Source organism: Muntiacus reevesi, chromosome X, assembly GCF_963930625.1.
Source record: "Muntiacus reevesi chromosome X, mMunRee1.1, whole genome shotgun sequence".
Classification (NCBI taxonomy): Eukaryota; Metazoa; Chordata; class Mammalia; order Artiodactyla; family Cervidae; genus Muntiacus; species Muntiacus reevesi.
Genome location: NC_089271.1, coordinates 21,966,832 through 21,988,251, shown reverse-complemented (window position 1 = coordinate 21,988,251; position 21,420 = coordinate 21,966,832). Strand labels below are relative to the sequence as shown.

General features: G+C 37.2%; 1 non-coding gene and 1 pseudogene across 1 annotated transcript; both read left to right on the top strand.

The window, feature by feature from the left end:
- The first annotated feature begins 2,417 nt into the window (after positions 1-2,417).
- LOC136154922 (U6 spliceosomal RNA) lies at positions 2,418-2,522 on the top strand. Its single transcript, XR_010660622.1, has one exon. It is a non-coding gene; the product is annotated as a U6 spliceosomal RNA (small nuclear RNA).
- Positions 2,523-18,945: 16,423 nt separating this feature from the next.
- On the top strand, positions 18,946-19,699 carry LOC136153599 (AP-2 complex subunit sigma pseudogene; annotated as a pseudogene).
- The last annotated feature ends 1,721 nt before the right edge of the window (positions 19,700-21,420 follow it).

Below are 21,420 nucleotides of genomic sequence, written 5' to 3'. Positions count from 1 at the left end.
AATGAATTAAGATTCATCAGTGCTTATGTTATGCATACTTTATCACAAAAAGAAAGATTCATTCATTTTGCTGAGTGAATCAATAGATCTTTACTTCTTATTACTGACTAGTATTCCATTGTATGCATGCACCGGTTTGTTTACGGGTTTCCCAGGTGGCAAAAGTGGTAAAGAATCTGTCAGCCAAGCAGGAGATATGGGTTCGATCCTTGGGTCAGAAAGATCCCCTGGAGAAGGAAATGGCAACCCACTCCAGTATTCTTGCCTGGGAAATCCCATGAACAGAAGAACCTGATGGGCTACAGTCCATGCGGTCACAAAGAGGCAGACATAACTTAGCAACTAAACAGCAACAGCAACCAGTTTGTTTATCCATTCACCTGCTGAAGGACATCTGGTTGTTTCCAGTTTTTGATAATGATGCTATAAATATTTGCATACACGTTTGTGTGTGTACATAAATATTCATTTCACTTGGCTATTAAAACCAACTCATAGGTATTCATAGCTTTTAGGACATGGAGATGTAGATTTAAATAGCATTACCAGGGAAACATATTACTAAATAATACAAAAAAAAAAAAAAAACAAAACAGGCTTTTTAAGGCCAAGGTTACTTTCACAGAATAAGCTGTAAGTTCTCAGTTCCAGATATCTTATAAGACCCCTTTGTTAGATATAACATTTTAAGGACATCTTAAGAAACCAGAATATTGTCTTCTTATTCTGTTGCTGGGATTTCTTACAACAGCAGTTAGGAGGGCCCATGGTTTTTTCAGACTAAATACTGAAATTTCATTATTCAGAACTATGAGAAATAAGGACAATTCTAAGAAGATTAAACTTACTATGGAAAGAAAGGGGCAAAACAAAATTACAAACAATTGGAATAGGAACATGTAATGTTATCCATCTATGGAGTAAATAGAAAAAACCTAACAACAAATATTTGAATTTCTGATTTACAATATTAGCAATCCATTCACTCCTAGTCCTTAGTATTGTTTGCTATGAAACTTCGTCAAATGGTTTCATGAAGTCATTAAAATGTACCTGTTCTTTTTCAACAGATATGCAGTGACACTTCTGCCAAGGCAGTTTTGCCTGAATAGAGAAAAAAATAAGATATTCAAACATAGAAGTGGCAACATTTTCCCCTAAGGCACCAAAGCCACAGAGGAAGAACTCTGAGTTGCAACACTCAATGCAAAATCAGGTTCATGTCACACAATTTGCAAAAGGTTTATAAAGCCAACAGCAAAGTATTTAACAAATATTTGTCAGGGTATGGGATTTTCTCCTATTTACAAGCTAACAAGTTAGTCTGTTACCATTTCCTGGATGCCAGTAGCACAGTAAGCAGTAGCAGCACCATCAGCATACTTGTGTAGGTTCCCCACAGCCCCAAGCTCAAAAAAGAGGCCATGCAGAGGGGCCAGGAGGACATACTATGTACACAATTCATGTCTGCATCACAGCCAAAGGACACTGGCCTTGGGGAATTGACATCTTTTATAGTAAGCTTGCTCTTTACCCAGAAGGAAATATCACCTCCTTCCTCAAGGCAGCTCCTTGCACGTACAGCCCAGAGAAATGAGTCAGGTAAAGTGGTCAGGGCCTTACATTCCTGGCACATAAAGCAAGAACAAGCAGGGACACTCTGGGCTGTGTCAGATTGTATCTCCCAATTATACTATGCCCAGGGAGAAAAGAGGCCATCTCTCCTCCCACTTGAAGTGAACAGTAAGACGTACTGCCTGAAGTTTTGCCCCTAGAAATACCTTCTGCCTTTAGCTGGTGCCAGCAAACTGCAAAAACCAGGCCTGTGCTTTTTCTCTGTTAACCAGTCAGAGAGAACTCTCAGGAAGCCATAAATGTGGATTAAGTGAGAAATAAATTGATAGGATAAAGTACCACAGGAGTTTAAAACACCTCTTCAGGCAGTTTACTGGTGCCTTCTGACTAGCCTGGATTCAATCGTATATATAACATTATCATTTTCAAACAGAATACTGGTGTCATATCTAACTTTATGCTTCCATGGATTAGATAACATCTTGTTTCTAGTGGTCCTTTCAAGTGGCATATCTCACTCTCCTTTTGCCTTCCAGATCTCCTGCCCATGCTCTCTAATGAGTGAACCTACCCAGAAGCCAGAGGGCAATGAAATCTATTGATCCAATCCCTTCCCAGGGTACAGTGAGGCAGAGAGGGTGGAGTGAATCTGGAAGGGCAATGGAAGATATCCAGCACAGCCCATAAATGGCATTGATGTCATTGGTGTGATTTTCTAAAACATTAAACCATTCTTGGTAAGGTTCCAAACAAAACAACACATACTCCTTTCAATTTACACAGTAGTTCCGTTCCTGGAAAATTCCAGGATATTAAAACTGCTCAAAAAATACTTTGAGTTATGCTTGCTTCAGCAGCAGTATACTAAGATTAGAATTATACAGAGAGGATAAGCATGGCCCTTGAACAGAATGACATGCACATTTGTGAAAGCATACCATATTTTTTAAAGTAAATTTTAGAAAAAGAAAGTACTTTAACTTTACATGTAAATGAGGTTAGGCTTAGGCTTGGACGACCACAGATAGTTTTTTCATACACATGGATGGCTAGAGGGACATTTGAAAATTATGTAAAACAGAGGAACGTTCATCCCTGTACAAATGTCATAGACACTGAAGGACACATGACATTCTTGGCTCCTGCCCTCTAACTGCCAGGAGATCCCTGCCAGGGGATTCCTGTCAATCACTGTAACAACCAAAATAGCCCCATGTGTTTTCAAAGTATACCGTTGATGGCACTGCCCCCAGGGAGACCCACTCTCCTAAGGCAAAACATTCATCCTTGCAGAATTTGGGTTTGATACTTCACCCATTAGTGGCTGGGGGAGACAACAAATGGAAGAAATGACTTCTCGATTCATGGCTCCTTGTTCAATCCGATATACAGAAGTCTCTGACCCAGCTACCAAATACTTGCTGCAATTTCTAGCAACATGGAATTGTGAACTTGAATTTTATGATTTGGCACAAATAAAAAGTAAGAAAATAAATGGATGCAAAGTTCAAACTTCACATGGAGCCAGGTAAAGTTTATAAATAACCACAATTCGTGTGACTTGAAATTAAACTATAACATTTTTCTACTTTTAATTTACATATTTTTAAAAAAAAATTTTGTTTCTTTTTTCGGCTGCACTGTGGTGCATGTGGGGTCTTAGTTTCCCCACCAGGGATCTAACTTGCGCCCTCTGCTTGGGAGCATGGAGTCTTAACCCCTGGACCACCAGGTAAGTGCCTTAACTTACACATTTTAAGTAACACATACATGTTATATAAAATTACAAAATCTAAAAAAATAAAATAAAATAAAATAAAATTACAAAATCTAGACACAAAAGTAAAAAGTAAAAACATACTCTGTGGCAGACAGAATCATGGCCCTCCTCAAAGATGTCCATGACCTTATCCCTGGAACCATTTACATGGCAAAAGGGATTCTGCAGATGTGACTAAGTGAAGGATTTTTTTTTTAATCAGAGGATAATTGCTTCTCAATGTTGGTTAATTTCTGCTATACAACAACATGAATCAGCTATATGCATACATAAATTCCCTCCCCCTTGAACCTCCCTCCCACTCTACCCTCCCTCCCACTCTATCTTTCTAAATGAAAGATCTTGAGATGGAGAGATTACCTTGAATGATCCATGTGCGCTCAATGTAATCACAAGGATTCTTAGAAAAGGGAAGGAGAGGAATCAGAAGGCCTCAAAACCTATAAGAAAATAAGTTTGTATTGTTTTAAGCTACTAATTTGTAGTTATTTGTTTCAGAAATAAAAAGAAATTCATAAACACCCCCCGCCACCCATCACAGAGATCCACCATTGTTAACACCTCAGTATCTGTACTTCAAGAGGTTTTCCTACACTATTATGTATATGCATGTGTGTGTACTTTTTGCAAGGATGGATCACAGTGTACATGCTATTTTATAACCTCCTTTTTTAAGTCAACAAACTCCATCTTTCCATTTCATCAAATACCTAAACCATATTAAAAATTTCCCAAATAACATAAAAATGCCCTTATCAGTTGTTTCATCCAAATCATGATCTGTTCAAGGACCACCAACAGCATTTAATTTTTAGGTATCTTTTGTTATGATGTTGACTATTGAAGAGATGGTCCTACAGTTGTTCAGAGCAACCTTCCACCTTCTGGGTTTGTTTAGTTTCTCTATTTTGAACATCATTATTAAATAATGGGTTTTCACAGAATTCATTTGTTTCCTTTAATTGCCACCATTAGTCTTTATAATGTTCTAAATGTTATGACTGTGGCCAGTGGAACATAACCTCACTGATTTTTGAGAACATTATGGATTGTGAGCATAAAAGATGTCCCTAGATCTCCTTGTACTTTCCCTGTCCCAGCCCTGGAAAAAGCTCTTTCTCCAAAAGGACCCAGCTTCCCTTTAAGGGGAATGGTCTTCAGAGGCTACAACCTGAGCATGAGGGAGTGTTCGTTAGTACTGAGGTGACATTGCTTTTAGGTCATTTTAATGGACAGACCTAAAAAAAAATACATATTGGGGCAGACAGACTTTAAGGTGACCACTATGATCCCTGTCTTCTGGTGTTCATACCTTTATGTACCTACCTGCTCCTAAAAGTGGGAAGAACTATGACTTGCTTCTGGTCAGTAGTATGTGCCAAAGGTGAAAGGATGCACATGATCATATATATGTACATCTATGACTATAGCATGTATGGCCAACACCAGTCTTGCAAAGACACTATCTCCCTTGCTGGTTTTAAAGAAGCCAGCTGCCATGTTGTGAGCTGCTTTTGGAGAAGGCCACTTGGGTAAGGAACTAAGAGCAGCCTTTGGCTGAGAGCCAGCAAGAAACTGAGGCCCTCAGTCCAGCAACCTACAAAGAATGAAAGGCTGCCAACAAACATGTGAGGTTGGAAGCAGATGTGACCACAGCCCTGGCTAACACCTCGATTGCAGTTTTTTAGTCCCTGAAGCAGGGCATCTAACTAAGCTATGCCCAGACTCCTGACCCACAAAAAGTGTAACATAATAAATGTATCTTGCATTAAGCCTCTAAGTTGGTAGAAATATTGTTTTGTATAATAATTAGCACACTAGTTAATCATGGATATGCATGAATATTTTCAATTCCATTTTAATATTTCAATGTTTTCCTCAATTTCCTGGATTTTATCCTAATATTTTTACCAGTAATGGAACTATTAGTCCTATCCCCTGGAGGACTGCACACTAAATTGTGAATGAAAAACTGAAAATGAGGGACTTCATTTCCATTCTTCCTCTCTTCCAATGGGAAAATTTATTTACCCATATTTTTTTTCTTATGGCCTTACTCATTTAAGTAAACTAAGTCTATGAAATCACTTCATGATACTTTTAGCCCTGAGATTCCTTTAAATTGTTACTACAGATCGGGATGCGGGATGGGGAATACATGTAACTATATGGCTGATTCATGTCAATGTATGACAAAACCCACTGAAATGTTGTAAAGTGATTGGCCTCCAACTAATAAAATAATATTAAAAAAAAAAAAAAAAAAAAATTGTTACTACAAATTTTAATATTTCCTGTAAATATAGTACTTTATGGTTTAAAACAAATTTGCTCATGTATAGGTTTCTATAATAAATTTTGGAATAGTATTCAATTAACAGCCATTTGATTTAGGTAAAATTATCATACAGATTATCTACTTCTCACTAATGATGTTTATTTCCCCAAACAAGGTATATCTACACTTAAAAAAAAAGTTTTAACAGTTAATACACAGTTTGATTCTTCATATTTTTAACTCACATATTAAATAAAAATTCAAAGTCCAAACTCTGAACAAATCTTATGATAAATAAAGAGGTCCCTAATCTAAACCAATCACTTCTTTCTTGGAATATTTAGTAACAAATAATTTGTAAAATTATACAAGCACATTTATATTTCTATTGTTTTTGCTCAAAAATTAAATGTTGTCAAATGTCTTCTTGAAATGATGTTATTTGTTGTTGTTGTTCAGTGGCTCAGTCATGTTCGACTTTTTGCAACCCCATGGACTGCAGCAAGCCAGGCTTCCCTGTCCTTCACTATCTCCCAGAATTTGCTCAAACTCATGTCCATTGAGTGGGTGATGCCATCAACCATCTCATACTCTGTCATCCCCTTCTCCTCCTGCCTTCAATCTTTCCCAGCACCAGAGTCTTTTCTAATGAGTTGACTCTTCGCATCAGGTGGCCAAAATATTGGAGTTTCAGCTTCAGCATCAGTCCTTCCAATGAATATTTAGGGGTGATTTCCTTTAGGATTGACTGGTTGCATCTCCTTGCTGTCCAAGGGATTCTCAAGAGTCTTCTCCAGCACTACAGTTCAAAGGTGTCAATTCTTTGGTGCTCAGTCTTTTTTATTGTCCAGCTCTCACATCTGTGCATGACTATTGAAAAAAACCATAGCTTTGACTCTACGACCTTGTAGGAAAAGTAATGTCTCTGCTTTTTTTTTAATCTAGGTTTGTCATTGCTTTTCTTCCAAGGAGCAAATGTCTTTTGAATTAATTTTGAATACTTGTCGATTACTTTCAGGTTCAACACAACATGTTATAGAATAATTCAGTCTGACAAAATAACATTTCCCAAAAGTACTATTTCCAGTAACAATTTCTCTGCTGAATAAAATTGACAGCAAATATTGTAAAATATCTCACAACCACCCGGCACATGGATCAATATTACTATAACATATTTTAAATAAAGTAGCAGTACTGGCTTTATAAACGCTTGAGGAACAAGTTTCTCCTGACTAAAAATACCATACCCACCAAGAAAGAAATTGTCATTTAAATCAAAGACCTTTCTGGCACAGCTTCACATGTTCCTTAAAACACTCTTTTACATCATGAAATTTTTATCTGGATTTAATAATGTACTGAAGAGGCTAAAGCTGAAACTCCAATATTTTGGCTACCTGATGTGAAGAACTGACTCATTTGAAAAGACCCTGATGCTGGGAAAGATTGAAGGCAGGAGGAGAAGGGGATGACAGAAGATGAGATGGTTGGATGGTATCACCGACTCAATGGACACGAGTTTGAGCAAGCTCCAGGAGTTGGTGATGGACAGGGAAGCCTGGCGTGCAGTAGTTCCTGGGGTTGCAAAGAGTCAAACACGACTGAGCGACTGAACTGAACTAACTGAAGAGGCTAACCTTGAGAAAAGGGTATGGGTTTTATTTATCTCTGTTCCCTGGTGTAGTATAGAAACTGGCATTGTAACTCAATTAATGTTACATAAATGAATGGATAGTTGGGGGAAGGAAGGAAGGAAGGCAAATGATCCAATGAGATGGCCTTAAGTGGCTTTAAGTTACTTTGAAATATATTTAAATACCTTAAAAGGAATAAAGAAATACAAAGCAATTAAGGACTGAAGGAAGTTAGCCAAAAGCTTAGTGAAAGCTGCAGATTTCCATGAGTCAGTTAAATAGGGATTAATAGGCTATAAACCCAGAAATGAGGATTATGTGGTCTATAGATACAACTCTTACTCTGAAATTTTGGAATTCATGTTATTTTATCTATAAAAGGGGAATTAGTCTAGCCTTTGAAACCACGAGAAACTGCAGACCTACAGCCCAGATCTCACAACCCAGCCAGTGTCTGGCCAACAACAACTCAAGTGACAATTATCTCAAAAGAGCACAGGTTCAACAGGAGCAATACTGCCCTCTAGGGAGAATTTTGGAAGTTTGTGGGTATTTTTTCTTGACACATTGAAGTGAAGCTGAAAAACATTAATGATAAAGGGGATCTTGAAAGTCACAAGAGAAAAAAACCACTAAGAAATGAAAATCAGAATACCAGAAGACTTTGCATCAGCCAACAACTGGTACCAGAAGACAGTGGAATGATATTTTCAAATTGAAAAAGGGAAATTATTAGTAACATAGGATTTTATACCTAGGTAAATTACCATTGTAAAGGCAAAATAGAGATATTTACAGACATACAAAGAAGTAATTTACCACTCACAGACTTTCACTAAAAGAAACACTGTGGATGTACCGATTTCTGGTACCACACAAGAAAAGAGTAAGCCCACTACAATCTCTCTATTCCACTTCAAACAACTAAAATTTCTGGGGGAAAAAACAGGACACAACAAGCAACTACTTGATAATCCTGAAAAGTAAGCAAAGGAGGTGAATTGAGAAGAGAAGTAAAAACTTTAGGAAGTGACTCATACAGGGGTAAGTTACCAAATTTTTACCTACATTCTGTCCCAACACTGATCAGAAAGAAAGTCTCTAGCACAGCTACCGTAGACAGTACAAGGAGAAAAAAAATCCAAGGAATCCCATAGTTTGGGCCAGAGGTCTGAGAAAATGTGCCCCCAAAAGCTGGAAAGTGTAGGAGGAATCACTTTTAAAAAATCTCACCCATCAGAGGACTTTAACAGGACCCAGATTCTTACTTTAGGTTCAGAATATTCAGTATACAATCCAAAATTACTTGACATACTAAGAATTAAGAAAATGTGACTAATTCCCAAAGGAAAAGACCTTCAATGGATGCCAAATCCAAGATGATTCAGATGTTGAAATTGACAAAGACTTTAAAGCTGTTATAATTATGCTCTGTGAGGCAAACACACCCTTCAAATAAATAAAAAGATAGTTCACAGCACAGTAAAAAGAAACTATAAAAACTAACCATTGGAAATTTTAGATGACAAAAATACAATATATGAAATTAAAAATTCACAGGATAAGTTTAATAGAAGTAAATGTGTAATACATGTATAGAAAATATACATGTATAAAGTCCTCATTTTATATATATAATCACATATTTACTTCTATTTAGCTCATCTCATGCATTATGTTCATATAAAATGAGGATTATATAGGATATATTCTTACTTTAAAATTTTGGAATCCATACTGTTTTGTCTATAAAAAGGGGATTAGTCTAGCTTTGGGCACATGAGAAACTGAAGATCTACAGCCCAGATCTCACAACCCAGCCAGTCTCTGGCCAAACAGCAACCTCAATCAAATGAGATAGCAATTACCTCAAAAGTGCTACGGACACAATGAGGGGGCAATACTGCCCTCTAGGGGTCATTTTGGAAGTTAGTGGGTGCTTTTTCTTTTTGATACATTGGCATCAAACTGCAAAACATCAGTGATAGAGTATATATACATGGAGAGAGAATGATTGATTTTAAAGAACTGGATAATGCAATAGTGTGTGTGTGTGCCCAGTCATTGCTCTTTTCAACCCCGTGGACTAAAACCTGCCAGGCTTCTCTGTCTGTGGAATTTTCCAAGCAAGAATACTGAAGTGGTTTGCCATTTCCTCCTCTATGGGATCTTCCCGACCCAAGGATTGAACCCATGTCTCCTGCACTGGCAGGTGGATTCTTAACCATCTGTACTGCCTGGGAAGTCCAATGTAATTGTGGAGGCTGCGAAAACCAAAATCTTCAGGGCACAAGAGGAGGCTGGAGACTCAAGGAAAAATTGATGTCACAGTCTTGAGTCCAAAAGCAGTCTAGAAGCAGAATTCTTTCTCCTTAAGAGAGGGAAATCTTTTCTCTTGAGGCCTTCAACTAATTAAATAAAGCCCACCCACATAATAAAGGATAACCTACTTTATTCAAGTCTGCTTATTTAAATGTTAACATATTTAAAAATATCTTCACAGCAACATCTAAACCAGTTTTTGACCAAACACTGGGTACCATAACCTAGCCAAGTTGACACATAAAAGTAACCATTACAGATGGCAAAGGAAACAATTAGTGAGACTGACGATAGATTAACAGAAATTATCCAATCCAAAAAATGGAAAGAAAGAAAACTGAAGAAATTTAACAGAACTTCAGAACTGTGAAAAAATACCAAAGAGTGTGTGTATACCATTTGTACCACTTAGGTCCCAGGAAAGCAGAAAGAGATTAGTACAGAAAAAATATTTGAAGAAATAATGGTTGAAAATTCTCCAGATTTGGAGAAAGACATAAGAAAGACATATAAGTAAATCCACAACAAGATAAACTGACCAACAAAAAATTCTGTTCATTCTGCTCTATTACATATGGAACATTTATAAAGAATGATCAGATATAAGTGACAAATGAAGTCTCAACAAATTTCAAAGCATCAGTAGTAGCCTTAACCCTGATGGAAAACAACTATAAAAAGAAATTTAAAAAAATTTAGCTTCAATAAAGCTGAAAAAATGTTTAGAACTCTACAGTGCTGCTAAATAACTCATAGGTTTAACACTAAATCATGATTTGGCAAAGGATTCTTAGGTATGACACCAGAACCATGAACAACAAAAGGGAACATAGATAAACTGGACTTTATGAAAATGAAAAGCTTTTGTGTTTCAAAAGATACCATCAAGAAAATGCAAAAACTCAAAGAATGGGAGAACATATTTGCAAATCATAAATCTGATAAGAGCTTTGTATCCAGACTATATAAAGAACTATTACAACACAATAATATGAAGACAATCCATTTGTTAAAATGAGCAAATGATATGAATAGACATTTCTCTAAGGAAGATATACAAATGGCCAATAAACATATGAAAAGATGCTCAACATCACTCATTATTAGAGACATGCAAATCACCTCACACCAGTCAGAATGGCCATCATCGAAAAATCTACAAAAAATAAATACTGGAGAGGATGTGGAGAAAAGGGAACCCTCCTGCAAGATTGGTGGGAATGAAAACTGATACAGCCATTATGGAGACAAGTATGGAGGTTCTTTAAAAAACTAGGAATAAATCTACCATATGAACCAGCAATCCCACTTACTGGGCATATACCCTGAGAAAAACCACAATTCTAAAAGACATACACACCCCAATGTTCACTGCAGCACTATTTACAATAGCCAGGACATGGAAGCAACCTAGATGTCTATTGACAGATGAATGGGTAAAGAAGATGTGGTACATATATACAATGGAATATTACTCAGCCATAAAAGGGATGAATCTGAGTCAATTATAATGAGGTAGATGAACTAGAGCCTCTGACAGAGTGAAGTAATTCAGAAAGAGAAAAACAAGTATTGTATATTAATGCATATATATGGAATCTAGAAAAATGGTACTGATGAACCTAGTAAAGGACTTGTGGATACAATGGGGGAAAGTTAGGATGGGATGAATTGAGAAGGTAGCATTGACATATATACACTATCATGTGTAAAAGAGTGGGAAATTGCTATATAACACACGGAGCCCAGCCTGGTTCTCTGTGATAACCTAGATGGGTGGGATAGGGAGAGGGGAGGGAGGCTCAACAAGGAGGGGAGGTATATGACTGATTTGCATTGTTATATGGCAGAAACCAACATAATATTGTAAAGCAAGTTTCCTCCAATGAAAATATAAATAAAACAAACAAACAAAAATGGGTAGAGGAGCTGAACAGACATTTTTCCAAAGAGGACATATAGATGGCTAACAGGCACATGAAATGATGTTCAACATCATCAACTGTTACAGAAATGCAAATCAAAACCACAATGAGATATCAACTCACACCTATCAGAATGGCAACTATCAAAAAGGCAAGAAACAACAAGTACTAGCAAAGGTGTTGGGAAAAAGGAGCTCACATACACTGTTAGTAAGAATGTAGACTGGCACTGCCACTATGGAAAAAAAAGATGGAGATTGCTCAAAAAATTAAGAACAGAACTATCACATGATCTGTCTATCCAACTTCCGGTTATTTATCCAAAGGATACATGAACACTAATTTGAAAAGATATATGAACCCCTATGTACATCACAGCATTCTTTACAATAGTCAAGATATGAAAACAACCTAAGCACCCACCAATGGACAAATGGATAAATGAGACATCACACACACACACACACACACACACACACACACACATGACAGTGGAATACTACTCAGTCATAAAAATATGAAATCTTGCTATATGCAAGAACATGGATGGACCTTGAGGGTATTATGCAAAGTGAAATAAGTCAGATGTAGAAAGACAAATACCACATGATTTCAGACATGTGGAATACAAAACAAACAAACAAAAAAAACTAAATAAATGAACAAACCAAACCAAAACAAACGCATAGATACGGAGAACAGAGTAGTGGTGACCAAAGGGGAAGAGTGTAAGGATGAGATGGGTAAAGGGGGTCAAGTATATGGTGATGAAAGAAAACTAAATTTTTGGTATTGAGTGCATTATAGTGTATACAGAAGTTTAAATATAATGTACACATGAAACTCATATAATGTTATAAACCAATGTTGCCTCAATAAAGAACAGCGTGAAAAAAAAGTTCAACATCATTAGCCATCAGGGAATGCAAATCAAAACAAAAATGGGATACCACTTCTCACCCACCAGGATCACTAGAATCAAAAAGCCTCAACAAAGTACAGGAACCCTCTCATTCATTGCAGGTGAGAATGTAAAACGTACAGTCACTCTGGAAGACAGTTTGGCAGTTTCATACAAAACTAAACATACTCTTACCATATGATCCAGCAATTTCTCTCCTCAGTATTTACCCAAATGAATCAAAAACTTATGCTCACACAAAAAACATCTGCACATGAGTATCCACAGCAGTTTTATTCATAATTGCCAAAATGTGGAAACAATCAAGACATCCTTCAATAGATGAATGAATAAACAAAGTGTTACATTCATACAATGGAATATTATTCAGTGGTAAAAAAAAAATAATCTATCAAGCCAGGAAGACATGGAGGAACTTTAAACACATATTGCTGAAGTGAAGGATGCTAACCTGAAAAGGTTATATACTGTACTATTCCAACTATGACATTCTAGAAAAGGCAAAACTATGGAGAGTGTAAAAAGATCAGTGGTTGCCAGGGGATGGAGGGGACAGAGGAAAAGAGGAATGAGTAGTGGAGCAAGGGGATTTTTAGGGTAGTAAATTATTCTGTATGACAACGTGCAAGGATGCTACCAGGACAGCAGAGGAGTCACCGTGAAGGGGCCCCACTGGCCAAAAAGAATGAGAGAATTAGAAAATCAACATTTTGCCACCTCTAATGAAATTACGCATTTACATTCCAATTATCAGTGGAGGTTAAAACCTCTAGATGAGAGGTGAAATTGGAATTTTATAATGGAGAGGTAGCACTGAGAATATCTAGGTAACAAATACTTGACATACAAAGATTAAATGCTTTCCTCCTACAAGTCAAGGAAGATCAAAAATTGTCAGCTGACTACAAGAAGTGTGGCAAGCAGCCTGGAACAGTTTCTCCTTCACAGCCTCCTGGAGGAACCATTCCTGCTGACACCCTCATCTCAGACCTCTAGCCTCTGTAATCATGACACAATAAATTTCAGTTAAGGGATCCACTTTGTGGTAATTTGTTATGTCAGCCCTAAGAAACTAACACAAGTACTGATACACGCTACAGCATGGATAAATCTTGAAAACATTATACTAAATCAAAGTCAAGTATAAAAGGCCATATATGATATGATTCCATATATGTTAAAAGTCTAGAACAGGCAAATCCATAGAAACAGAAAGTAGATTAGTGGTTGCCAGGGGTTGGGGCAGGAAATGACTGCCTAATGGATATGGGGTATGGGGTTTGGGAATGAGATAGTGGTGCTGATTACACAACTTCTTGAATATACTAGGACCCGCTGAATCACACACTTTAAATGAATGAGTTTATGAGTTCAAATGAATGAGTTCACAATATGTGAACTATATTTCAGTAAAAAATAAATACCCTGAGTCTTAAGGAACAAGACAGTTCCAGTGGCTGCTCCTGGGGAAGGAGCTTGATTTAAGAAAAAAAAGTGGAATAAAACAGAAAAGCCTGAGAATAAATGAGTTCCATATTCAGTTCAGGACCCTGGGGTGAAGAAAGTAAAGCTCTCAAAAGTAGAAAAGTGAGTATAAAAATATAAGTTCTCTGCTTCCTGGCTAGGACTCTGCACTTTCACTGCTGAGGGCACAGGTTTGGTCCCTGGTCAGGGAACCAGGGGGAGAAAAAAAGGAAAAAAAATACATGTAAGAGCAGAAATTAATGATAGAAAACAAAATGGTCAACAATAAAATGTTGTTCTGTAACAAAATACTACATAAAAAATCTCCAGGATGTCTGCTTATCAGAGAGATGAGAAAATAAACAACAAACAGTAATAGCAGATATTTTTAACAACATATAGGAATACTATGAACAACTTCCCTGATGGCTCAGATGGTAAAGAATCTGCCTGCAATGCAGGAGACCTGGGTTTGATCCCTGGGTAGGGAGATCCCCTAGGGAAGGGAATGGCTACCCATTCCAGTGTTCTTGCCTGGAGAATTCCATTGACAGAAGAGCCTGGCAGGCTACAGTCCATGGGGTCACACAGAGTCAGACACAACTGAGGGACTAACGCATACACAAATGAACAGCTTTATTCTAGTACATCTGAAAACTAAGAGGACATGGTGAGATTTCAAGAGAAATGTAAATTACCAAAACTTGAACTGACAATCAAACATCTCCCATGATAAGAAATACCAAGCCCATACAGTTTTACCAAAACTTCAAATAATACAAACAACACATTTCATAAAACAGAAGAAATGGAAAAGTTACTCAGATCATTTTATGAGGTGACATAAGCTTGATATCAAATCCACAAAGCAGTAAAATAAAGTAACATTTTAGAACACTTATTAATACACATGCAAATCTTCTGAATAAAATAGTAACAAATCAAATTTAAGCAATGCATTAAAAGAAAAGTAAAGTACAGAAATTCCCCAGTGGTCCAGTGCTTAGGGCTCCACACTGCCACTGCAGGCGGCATGGGTTTGAACTCAGGTTACAAAACTAAAATCTGACAAGACACATGACGTAACCAAAAAGAAAAAAAAGGTAATGTGCTGTGACCAAGCAGAACTTTTTGAGGAATGCATCAAGAGGAGTTCAATATGAGAAAATCTAGTAATATGATATTTTATAGAATAAAAGCAAAAATATGATCATTTCATCATATATAGAAGAGAGAACTTTTTAAAAAAGGAAATTCCCTGGCAGTTCATGCAGCATGGCAAAAAATAATAATAGTATAATAAAACAAAATAAAAACCCTTAAGAGAATTACAATTAAATGGAAACTTCTTCAACCTGAAAAGAGCTTTTTTTTTTTTTTAAAAGACTATAGTAGAGAAGGGAAGGTGGAAGACAAATCCTTTCCCAGAAAAGTAACCATACAGGTGGATAAAATTGACAAGAACCATTTTGGTGTTCTAGAAATCGACCAAAGAGGGGAAAGGAAGGGAGGACACAAACTTCCAGTATCAGGAATGAAACTGGGACTATCTGTCACTACAGACCCTGGAGACATAGAAATTCAGATGATAAGGGAATATTACAAGTGTTTCTATACACGAGAACTTGACAACTAAGAGCAACTGCACCAATTCCTTAAAAAACACAAATTACCACAATGCACCCTATATGAAATATATAATTTTAATAGTCCTATAACTCTTTAAAAATTTGAATTTTTAATCTTAAAAATCCCCAAAAAGAAATCTCAAGGTCCAGATGGCTCCCATTAGAGAATTATACCAAACTTTTAAAAAAGACTTAAGATCAACTACACACAATCTTTTCCAGAAAACAAAACAGGGAACACTTCCCATTTCATGTTATGAAACTAGTATTTCTCTGACCAAAATCAGAGAGACAATACAAAAAAATGAAAACTATTGCCAATGTCTCTCGTGAATACAGATGTAAAGTCACTAACAATACTTTGCAATGTATAAAAAGAATTATGTAAGTTCTATAATTAGATTATATTTAAAAACCTTCTATAACTCAACAACAAAAGACCCACTTAAAAAATGAACAAAGAAAAAAAAAATGAACAAAGGACTGTAACAGACATTTTTCCAAAGACGATATAAACATAGCTAACAAGCATATGACAAAATGCTCAACATCATTAGCAATAAAGAAATGCAAATCAAAATCACAATGAGACACCATTAGGGTCTCACCAAAACCACTTCACACCTATTAGGGTGGCCATAACAATAAGAGCAAAACATAAAATAACAAATATTGATGAGGATGTGAAGAAACTTAAACCCTTCCCCATATATTCCTGCTGGGAATGCAAAATGGTGTAGCCACTTTGGAAAAGAGTTTGGCAGCTCCTCAAAAAGTTAAAATATTGAATTGCCATATGACCCAGTAATTCCACTTCTAGGTATATACCCAAAAGAATTGAAAACAGGTGTTCAAACAAAAACTTGTACATGAAAGTTCACAGCACCACTCTTCACAATAGCCAAAAGATGGAAACAACTCAAATATCCATCAACAGATGAATGAATAAACAAAATATGGCATATTATTCAGTCATAGAAAGGAATGAAGTACTGACACATGCTATGACATGGATGAACCTTGAAAACATTATGCTAAGTGAAAGAAACCAGACACAAAAGGCCACATATTGTATAATTCCATTTATATGAAATATGCAGAGTTGGCAAATTCATAGAAACAAAAAGCAGATTAGTGGTTGCCAGGGACTGTAGGAAATGGGAATGGAAGTGATTGCTTAATGAGAATGAGGTTTCCTTTTGAGGTGATGAAATGTTCTGGAATTAGATAGTGGTGATGGCTGCACAACACTGGGAAAGTTCTTAGCAACAATTAGTCATACACTTTTAGATGGCTACAATGGTAAATTGTATGCTATGTGTATTCTGCCATAATAATTTTTTAAAGAAAAAGAATCATACACCATGACTAAGTGAGGTTTATTCTCTAGATGCAAATCTAGTTTAATATTCAAACATCACATCAACAAACTAAACATGAGAAGTCACATAACCATATCATTTTATGCAGAAAAAGTATTTGACAAAAGTCAATACCCATTTCTCATTAGAAAATTTCAGAAACCTAGGTATAGAAGGTAACGTCTTCAACTTGATAAAGAAAATCTACAAAAAAAACTTATAGCTAACACTATACTTATTGGTGAAAGACTGCTTTCTCACTAAGAACAGGAACAAGGCAAATACATCTGCTCTAATCACCTTACTCAACACAGTACTAGAAGCCCTAGTCAGTGCAACAAGACAAAAAGGAAAAAAAGGCAACTTGTTTGTACAGGAAGAAATAAAACTGTCCCTATTTGCAGATGACATAAATATCTATGTAAATGTAGATAGATGTAAAAACAATCTATAAAAGAACTCCTTGAACTTATGAGTCCAGCGAAGATGTAGGAGACAAAACAAACGTATAAAATCAACTGCATTTCTATATGTTAGCAATAAACACATGGACACCAAAACTTAAAAAGACAATACGATTTATCATCTGTCCAAAAAAATTGAAATGCTTAGGTGTAAATCTAATAAAATGTATATAGGACTTGTATACTGAAAATGACACAGCACTGAAGAAAGAAAGAAAAGACAAATAAACGGAGAGACATTCTGTGTTCACGGATTGGAAGATTTAACCGAGAAAAGATGTCAGTTCTCCCCCAATTCAGGTACAGATTTAATTCAATTCCCATCAAAATCCCAGAAATATTTTTTATAGATATAACCAAGTTTATTCTAGAATTATATGGAAACAAAAAGGAACTGTAACAGCTAAATTAATTTTGGAAAAGAGGAATACAGTGAAATGAATCAGTCTACCTGGCTTCATGACTTTAATGAATAGCTACCGCATTCCAGATTGTGTGATATTTGCAGAGAGAGACATAGATTAAGGGAATCCCTGGTGGCTCAAACGGTAAAGAATCTGCTTGCAATACGGGAGACCCAGGTTTGATCTCTGGGTCAGGAAGAGCCCCTGGAGGAGGAAATGGCAACCCATTCCAGTATTCTTGTCTGGGAAATCTCATGGACAGAGGAGCCTGGTGGGCTACAGTCCATGGGGTAGCAAAGAGTCAGACATGACTGAGCAACTAACACAACAGACATAGGTCAATAAACAAAATAGAGAACTCAGAAACACACCCACACAAATATGCCCAAATGATTTTTGACAAAGGTGCAAAAAGTAATTCAATGGAGGTAGGAGAGCCTTTTCATCAAATGCTACTTGATCAACTGAACACTGATAAGCAAAAATATGAACCTCAACCTAAACCTCATTATCTTATATTAATACAAAAATTAACTCAAAATGGATCGTGGACTTAAATATAAAACATGAAACTATAAAACTTTCAGGAAAAAAACAGAAAATCTTTAGGACTTAGGGTCACATAGTGTTCATAGACTTAACACTAAAATTACCATACAAGGAAAAATGGGTAAGTTGAATTTTGTCAATATGTAAAATTTTTCTCTGTGAAAAACTTTAACTAGAGGATGAAAAGTCAAGCTACAGACTGGGAGAAAATATTTGCAAAGCACACATCTGACAAAGGATTAGTATTTCTAACTCAACTGTAGAAAAGTAAATAATCCAATTACAAAATGAAGAAAAAACATGAGCAGACATTTCACCAAAGAGGATATACAGATGGCAAATAAGCCCATGAACAGATGTTCAATATCATTACCATAAGAGATACAAATTAAAACAACAATGAGATATCACTATACACTTACCAAAATGGCTAAAATAAAAAACAGTGACAACATCAAATGCTGGTGAGGATATGCAAAAACTGACTACATGACTGATGGGAAAGTAAAAAAGTATAACCATTCTGGAAAAGAGTTTGGCAGGTTTTTGAAAAACTAAACATGCCACTACCACATGATTCAGCAATTGCACTCCTAGGCATTTATTCCAGAGGACTAAAAGCTTAAGTTCGGTCCCCCAACAGCTGCCAGAGCCGGAGCCACCCAGAAGCCGCGGGACCGGGGCCGCTGGGGTCCGGACGGGGGTCGCCATGATCCGCCTCATCCTCATCCAGAACCGAGCAGGCAAGACGCGCCTGGCCAAGTGGTACATGCAGTTCGATGACGATGAGAAACAGAAGCTGATCGAGGAGGTGCACGCCGTGGTCACTGTCCAAGACGCCAAACACACCAACTTTGTGGAGTTCCGGAACTTCAAGATCATTTACCGACGCTATGCCGGCCTCTACTTCTGCATCTGCGTGGACGTCAACGACAACAACCTGGCATACCTGGAGGCCATCCACAACTTTGTGGAGGTCTTAAATGAATATTTCCACAACGTCTGTGAACTGGACCTGGTATTCAACTTCTACAAGGTTTACACGGTCGTGGATGAGATGTTCCTGGCCGGCGAGATCCGTGAGACCAGCCAGACGAAGGTGCTCAAACAGTTGCTGATGTTGCAGTCCCTGGAGTGAGGGCGGCCGCCCCTCCCGCCCCGGTCCCTCCCCGGACTAGCCTGCTCGCTTCCCCTTTCCGGGCCCAGGGTCCACCCCAGCGGCCCCCTCCCTCAGCTGCCCAGGAGGAAGGCACCCAGCTGGGTCTGGGCCACCAGGGAGGCAGCCACACCCCACGGCCTCGGGGCCCCAGCTGTGGGCGGAGGCCACCTCGCGTTTAACCGTGCTGTCCTCATGTGATGCCGTGAGCGTGTGCGTGGAGCCCCCAATAAACCTGTGGTCCCCGCCTGAAAAAAAAAATAAAATAAAAATAAAAACTTAAGTTCACACAAAGACCTGTATATGAATGTTTACAGCAGCTTTTTTTTTTTTTTTACTTTTTTTTTTTTAACAGCAGCCTTAATTGGAATAGGCAATAACCAGAAACAACCAATGTCCTTCAGCGGGTGAACAGTTAAACTATGGTACATCCATACCACGAAATACTATTCAGTAATAAAAAGGAGTGAACTACTGAACTATTGATACACATAACTAGGATGAATCTCCAGAGAACTAAACAGTTAAAAAAAAAAAAGCCAGTACTCTAAGGTATGACTCCATTGATATAACATACTTGAAATGAAAAAATTATGAAAATGGAGAACACACTAGTGGTCACCAGGGCTTAAGAATTGAGGGAGAACAGGAAAAAAGCAGGTATGACTGGATGAGGGCAACATGAGAGATCTTTGGTGATGGAGAAATCCAGTATCTTGACTGTATCAATGTCCATATTTTGGTTGTGACATGGTACTATAGCTTTGTAAGATTTTACCATCAGGGGACGGACTTCCCAGGTGGCATTGGTGGTAAAGAACCCGCCTGCCAATGCAGGTAGACCTAACGGGGTTTGATCTCTGGGATGGGAAGATCCCCTGGAGGAGGGCAGAGCAACCCACTCCAGAATTCTTGCCTGGGAAATCCCATGGATAGAAGAGCCTGGCGGGCTACAGTCCTACAGTCCATATGGTCGCAAGGAGTCAGACACGACTGAAGCGATTTGGCATGCACACATGTACCATCAGAGGACACTGGATAAAGGGTATCTGGTTATTTCTCTGTATGATTTCTTAGAACAGAATATGAATTCATAATTATCTCATAGTAAAAAGTTTAATATTAAAAATAGGATGGGATACAGAGAAAACAATGCTGAAAGGGAAATTTATAGCTCTAAATGTCTATGTGAGAAAACGATATTTCAAATCAATATTCTATTGAATATTTAAAGAAGGATTAACAATCCTTCACAAATTCTTTCAGCAAACAGAGGAGCTGAGAACATTGACCAATTAATTTTAAGAGACTAGCATTATCATTGCTTGGTATGTACCAAACAAAGCCATCAGAAGAAAACTACAAATCAATATTTCTCATTAACATAAATGCAAGAATCCTTAACAAAATATAAACCAACTGAATTAAGCAACATATAAAAAGGATCATACACTATAACCACATGAGATTTAACCTGGGAATACAAGGTTGATGTAACATCCAAAAATTAATGTAATACAATGTGTTTAAAAAGAATAAATGATGAGACACACATTCATCTCAATACATGCAGAAAAAAAAATTTCACAAAATTCATCATGCATCCATGATAAACACTGTCAACGAACAAGGAATCAAGAGGAATTTCCTCAATTTAAATAAACCCAGAGCTAACATTTGTTGGATCATAGAAAAAGCAAGAGAATTCCAGAAAAAACATCAATTTCTGCTGTATTGACTGTGCCAAAGCCTTTGACTGTGTGGATCACAAGAAACTGGAAAATTCTGAAAGAGATGGGAATACCAGACCACCTGACCTGCCTCTTGAGAAATCTGTATGCAGGTCAGGAAGCAACAGTTAGAACTGGACATGGAACAACAGACTGGTTCCAAATTGGGAAAGGAGTATGTCAAGGCTGTATATTGTCACCCGGCTTATTTAACTTATATTCAGA